This window comes from Notothenia coriiceps, unplaced genomic scaffold (assembly GCF_000735185.1).
Source record: "Notothenia coriiceps isolate Sejong01 unplaced genomic scaffold, NC01 NC01_scaffold00000339, whole genome shotgun sequence".
NCBI classification, from domain to species: Eukaryota; Metazoa; Chordata; class Actinopteri; order Perciformes; family Nototheniidae; genus Notothenia; species Notothenia coriiceps.
In genome coordinates, this window is record NW_011333040.1 from 3269046 (window position 1) to 3276325 (window position 7280).

The following is a 7280-nucleotide window of genomic DNA, read 5'->3' on the forward strand; positions in this document are numbered from 1 at the left end:
AAGCACGTTTATGTATTTATTTAGCATTTAATACTAATCTTACCTGCATGCCAATTTTAAACAAAGCAAACCTTGGTCCTTTTAGCCAGATGTTTTTAACTTACTTACCAGGGGCCGTATTCACAAAGCATTTTAACTTACCGCTAGGAGTGCTCCTAACTCGCGCTAAAACATTTTACGTAGGAGTTTTTTCTTAAAAGTTATTCACAAAGCCGCTGAGACCTACTCATACTAAGGATAAATCACTAAGAGTGAACTAAGAGTGACGCGCCGTTGCTATGGATTATGTCGATTCTCGTGCATGAGTTTAGAAGCGGTCAGTACGGTGATTGGTTGTTCAGAGTAGGCGGTCTCGGTGAAACTCATCCGCAACATCCCACAAACGAGCCCACTAAATCACCGAAAAACAAGGAAATAGCCTAGGCTAGAAATGTATTCCTATCAAATAGTTATGGACAGTGCAGTTAGCAGAATACAAGCATGATGACAAGTTTGTGCAGACCACGATAATGACGTTGTATATGCACGTTAAAGAGAGAGAGCAAACAATAAAAATACGTAAATTGCATTAAATCAAGGAGGCAATTAAAAGCACCCTGCAAACTATTTTCCAATGAGCATATTTCCAGCACTTAAACACTTTCAATAACAGCCCATACCGCCGTTCAAGTCCCCCTATCATGATGAATGAAAACAATCTGCGTGTTGATGGAATGTACTTTCTTTCTATTGACGAACACGTCCTCATCTTTTGATGGCGCAATTATTTGTATGTGCGTCCCGTCAATAGCAACGACCACACCGGGGCATACCTGCAATTGCCATGAAGTTGGCTTTGATCCTGTATAGTTGTTGATTGTCCAAAGGAAACCGGATAAACTGTTGGATGATATATGGTCTAGAGAGCGCGTTGATGGTTTGGTTTATGGCACGGCTGACTGATGGTTGCGATATTCCTAAATCGTCGGCATTGCAAAGTTGCATTTTCCCACATTGCTAAATATCGTAGTGTTGCCAAACATTTTATTTCCGGACTAATCGGGTTATTCCTGTTAGTCGGGGATGTTATTGCATCCCGCACTAATTCCACAACAAGTTTGATACCCTCACGATTTAGCCTATATCTCTTGATCAATTCAGTCTTCCATTTTCTCCAAAACATTTCGTCTCTCAGCCATTTTCAGATTCTTTGTGAATAGGTCTTACTGAGTTAGGAGTCCTCTCGAGGACTTTTAAGCTCTCCTAAACTTAGGTGCTACTTTTAGGCCTAAAATACTTTGTGAATTGCTCTTAGTGAATAAAATTAGGAGTCCTAAATGTAAGACTGACACGCCCATTATGTTTAGGAGTTTCTCCTAAATTCGCCAGTTAGGAGCTACTTTTAGCCCTAAGATCCTTTGTGAATACGGCCCCTGATCTTTTACCAGATTTTATTAGAGGAGTTTTTAAACAGGTTTAACAAAAAATACTTACCCGAGAGCCTGTGCACCATGCTGCCACCAAAACCCTAACCCCATAAAGGTACATGGGACATCCATGTTCTTCAAACTGCAGTAGATAGAAACTTTCCAGCACTTTGTTCTGTTGAACTTCAATCATTTTGTCAGCCTTTGACCGAGTTTCCTGCAATATATTAACTATATTGTATTATTATTCCCAAAACCGCAAAACTGAACCCAAAGCGAGATTCTACTGTAACGTAAGCAAGAGTAAAATATTCTCATTTTGGAGGGTTTTCTTTCAGCACGATCCTTGAAATGCATTTTTCCTCAGCTATCAATCCTTATAAGCCTGCACACAATCTCCCTCACACACAAATCATAAAACTAAAATCTCTCCATTTCACTGTGTGATATTATCTGAAATTTCGTATCGCTAAATGGCTTCATCTGTCTTTCTCCTCTCCTGTCTCTGTCCGCATCGCAGCTTTATCCATCTACATCTCTACCTCTGTCCTTGGTGTTCATATTTCCACACCTCCCTCTTTATCTCACCATTGTTCTCGCAAATCCTCTCAGTCGCTGTCTTGGTCCAACTCCATCCAATATTCATCCATCTTCCTTTCCATCCCTTTCTTTTCCATCGCTTTCTTCCCGTGCTTCTGTGGTGTCTTCTAATTGGTTTTCGTTCCTTCCAGCAAGTCGGGTCTTCGTTAAATCATCTGTCACCATCTCGGTTTGGTCTGTCATCTGTCTTTCCCTGTGCTAACATCTCTGTCCCACCTTCCCTCTCACTCAGTGTCTCTATCTGACTCTCTCTCTTACGTCTTTATCAGTAGTCATCAGAATTTTATGACAGTTGGATGATAGATCCCGCTTCTAAAACTGTGACTTACTGCATCCGTTTAGAGGGGCAGTTCTAAAAAGCTCTACAGTGTCTGATGTTAACACTTTTGAATGGTTCTTCAAGATTATGGATGGGCAAAGTGTAACTATCTATTATTTTCTACGTAGCCAGTCATACCAGGCAGTTCTTAAATGTCTCTCGTTGTGTGTACCTACCTTTCATTAGCACATTACTTTATTGGCGTCATTGCAAAACTAGTTTATGAAAACTTTTTCCAAGTGTACAGTAGCAGCTGTATTGAACATCAAGGCCTATAGTACTTTTTCATTTTTCAAATTACAAAGTGGACATCAGAAAAAAACATGACACCATTTTATGTGTCTGTTATTTTAATTCTCTTTTTTTACCTGTCAGGATGAATCATATTTACTCATGAAGCTCTTCAAAAGGCAGTTTATAATATTGCTTAAAAAAACAACAAAACACATAAACACAGATGAAAGCATCACAAAAGCATCAGAAAGACCTATTTGATTTGCTATCACTCTTGTTCTGTAACTTTCTATTTTCACAAACGAAACAATAATTGGATAAGTCTCAAAGTCATCGTTGATTCTGCACTTTCCCCCTCTATTTTATTTCAGTCTCTTTTTATCTTCTTTGATCAGTTTTCTTCTATTGTTCAGTTTTGTGAAATGTGTCTTTCACATCTATGGGGTATAGATTGCATATTTTTTGGAAGTCAGCCCTTAACTATCAATTCCTTTCTTTGGCGTACATGTCAATGGTAGTCAGAGGGTATGTAACATTTCCGTCATCATATTTAATGCTATTGCTGATAACAAGGTTATTGCTACATTAAAGGTCCCCTATTATACTGTTTTTCATCAATATATTATAGGTCTCAGATAAATACAAAACATGTCTCTGAAGCGTTTGGCTTGAAATACCAAAAAGATAATTGTAGCATCCCATAATCCCCTCTGTTTCAGCCCTGTTTCAAAAGTGCTGATTCTCTGTCTGTTGCTTTAGCGAGGGTTGGATTAGTCTGCAGTAGAACTTAGGAGGAGTGAACTCTCGTGGTAACACAAATAAAACTTGGGTTTATAGAGAGTCTCCCCGCACCCTCACTGAGGNGTGCTGATTCTCTGTCTGTTGCTTTAGATGAAAATAAGGAGCCACTCCCCACGCCCCTCTGAGAGATATTTGGTTCAAAATAACACAATGGTGCTCTAGGAGGAGATTCAGGTGATAAGGTGGGGGGGTTACCTTGGTTGTTGATTGGCTAATGGTTACACAAGCCAAAACAATTTTATGAAATCATAAAGTGGCCAAAATCTGATCAGCTCATTTCCAGACAGGTTTTATATAAATTGATCAGGACAAAAAGAGAGAGAATCTTTTTTACACACAGGGGACACATGTTTATGTATAAAAGACAGGAAAAAGTGGATTTTGCATAATAGGTCTCCTTTAACTATGATAACACATTGTGCAATGTGATCTTTTGCATGATTTCCTATTCAGTATCAGACTAAATGTACATATGTACCTGTGTGCTGTTGAACTCTTGCACCTCTTTATCATGTGCTGTATTTATCTTCATGTACATGCCCAAGTATTGATTAGTGAAAGCAAAAGGATAATCTATACATAGAGAAGGACTGATGGTTTGTACGTGTGAACAGCTAGCTGACTTTTTCTTAAGTCCCGGACACACCAATCTGACAACAAAGAACTGACACAGACAGACCCCGACTGTTGCGTCGCCTCGCGTCTTGGCCATGTTTCGCACTCGAACACACCGCAAAGACTTCAGCCGTCGGCCCAGAAGCACGTACGAACTGCGTATGCGTGACTGGCAATAACTCTCCCTTCAGGTTCTTTCCCGAACCTGTGTCAAGAGCTGGAGTTAAATGAAAGCTCAGATTTGCCTTCTTAATAGTTTGTTTGGGTCCCTCACTTCCGTTTCGTTTCTCATGCACTGATTCGCTAGCTGAACAGCCAATCAGAGTGATTTCTTTTGCCGACTGCCTTTGGCCGACTGGCCGTGCCGAAAAGGCCGACTGGCAGTCCCGAAAAGGCGTCGGCACTGCTGAAAAGACCCGACGGTGGGGGACACACCAATCTGAGTAGGGCGTGTCGACGCTCATCGTCGGCCTGACGCCCACCGACGCCGATAATTGGCCTGGTGTGTCCGTGCCTTTAGTGATATTGATCAGCATGTCTATAAATTGATTATGTAGGGTCAAATGTCAACACCTTATAGACTTGTATCTGACTGTATGGTTTTGGTGAGATGTGGTCCAGGCCATTTTCCTTTACCTTTGCAGACCAAAGATGGCATGTCAGAAATTATTTGGAATTCTAAGTCGTGTCTCTAAAGCATTTTTGAGAGACTGTCATCACTAGAGACGGGGCATTTTGCTATCAAAGTCTTTGTGACAGTACCTTATTATTGTGACGACACTTGGTGACAGTAATCTAATAATTCCATTTGTAAAAAGACGCATCTGTCATCTTTACTTATTTTTTATCATTTTATGTCTCTCTTCCTTAATGTCTTCTATAATAGAAAAACGTTCTTACTTTAAACTGAGGTTTGATTTTTACCTCACACTAAGTGTTTCACCATAGCCTTATGTATGTGTCCTTGAGGCCAAGCATAGATGATTATCCTCCCTCATAAAAGCTCTTATGTTGTTTAGAAGCTTTTAGAAATCCTATTCCATGATATTATTGGCTTATATGTATCATATCATTGGCCAGTTGCTGACTTACAGTATATTACTCAACTGCATTCATGTGTTCAAGGCAGCCTTTTTAAATACCACATCCCACTATAACTCTAATGCCATCACTGCCACCCACCACCCAAAACTCGGCCTTATGTGATTCAAGCATTGCAATTGTTGTCTTGTTAAGCTCAAAGTATATGTTTTACAACATTTAATTCTGTACAATTGTATTTTTGGGGGGATTAGACTTATCATTTCATGAAGTAAATGTCTCTGACTGCATTACTCTCCTTTGCAATGGGCAGGAACATCGCTCACTATACTGTGATATACTGAAAGGTGTTTGCTAACAGCAGACCCCCTTAGCTACATGTACCTATTAATCTTGCAACAGAGTGTAGTTTTTCAAATGTGGTTGTGTGTCTGCTGAGTCTGTGTGTGTGTGTTTGTGTGTACCTATGTTTAATACAAACGTACAAATACCCTCGCAGGCCGTGCAGGAGAAGGTAGGATTGAAAAGGAAAAAGGAGCAGGAGAGACAAGAGTAAAATGTATTTCGTCAGGCTGTGATGCGTTGCATTCTCAGTATGCAGCTATTCGTTTAAGATGTCAGGGATGACATTTAACCGACACCAACACCCATGGCCTCTCTCTAACTCCGTCTCACACACACAAATGATAGCACAGTCAAAATAGCACACACTTACACCAAATCAGGGACACAGGTGAACACACGCATCCAGACAAACCCACTCTCAGAGAATAAAAGACAAGGAGACTAGGCAGGTAAAAGAACGAGAGGTAATTCCTATAAATCACCATCTAAAGAGTTTGTTGTTACAGTGGACAATTTAGAAAATCTCTTTAATGACCAAATTCAAACAACAGGGACACTACTGCCATCTATCTCAATGCTGCTGTGGAAACGGACGGCAAAAGAGATCCATGTTCCTCCCTCTTTAGTAACTCGTTGCTATATTTTATTTGTCATTTAGTTGACTGTGCCTTACCTCATTTCTTTCTGTTCGGGCAAAATGTTGAATTAGTGGATGAAGCTGCCAATCTAAAGCCATAGGATCTCTGCTGCTCAAATGTCCCTGAGCAAAAGAAAAAGTATGCAGCTCCATGGATGCAGTGATATACTGTAGTCTATCCTGGCATCTGACAAGGCAAGTGAGCAGCATTTCTCCAGTAGGATAAACACCATTACCCTGACTTTATTGCTGGTACCTGCCAAAAATATATATTACAGTTTGCAAACTATCATCAGTGGGTGGTGCAGAGGTCAAATAAGCCTATACCAATCATAGGGTGAGCAGTTCGATACTACCCATTGACGTCAAAGTGTCCTTTGGCAAAATGCTTAACCCTTCTGTTGGCATGTCTACGGTATTGAAGTGCTTTTTGATAATTCTGTCAGCTCTGTAAGCAATATTAAAAGATTGTATCACCATCTGACATAATTTGGAGGGGGTCAGCAGAAAAGAAAAATAATTTCATAACAGGAGTCAAATGATATCTTAATGTATCTGTTATGGTCATGCAGTTACTGTATGATAAATAATCATGAGAGAGATCAATCAATCAAAACAACGCCTGCTCTCATGTCTCTCTCTGCTGATCTACCATTAAATCACTCTTCTGCCCTAATTGGTCTAAATGTTGGGCTGTTAGTTGACTGGCAGAGAGCATCTGTTCTTTGATTTGTGGACAGATGGTGGGAGGAGCTGAAGGTCAGCATGGTTACTAGTAGTGTGCATGTGTGTGTGTGCACCCTCAACTCTTTGACTATTTGTCTAAAATGAAATGCTGGCAAGCAGAAGAGAGCAGCCAATATGTTTTTAACAAGGTTTAAAAGAGTGATAGAAAAATACGATAGCAATATGCTAGAGAAAGACTGAGTAATAGGAACTGCACATAAACAGGACTGGATTTGAAGTTGCTAAATCAAAGTTCCAAGGGCAGCTACACAGATTAGTCATACTTATTTGAATGTGGGTATTTGTCTGCTTTAAGTGTGGTCTGACTAGGGTTGGGAACCGAAACTCGGTTCCAGATGAGAACCGATAAGAAAATGCCGGGTACCGGGTACCCATACAAAATACACATTTTCGGTTCTGCTTAACGGTTCCTAAACGCGGTGGAATACAGGGTAAGGGCGGACTGCCAGACGGGTCGGTCTGCCGGCGCGGCGACCCGGTGGATATACATTGAGCGGACCTGGCCACCATCTGTGTGTTCTGGAGAATCAGCAGA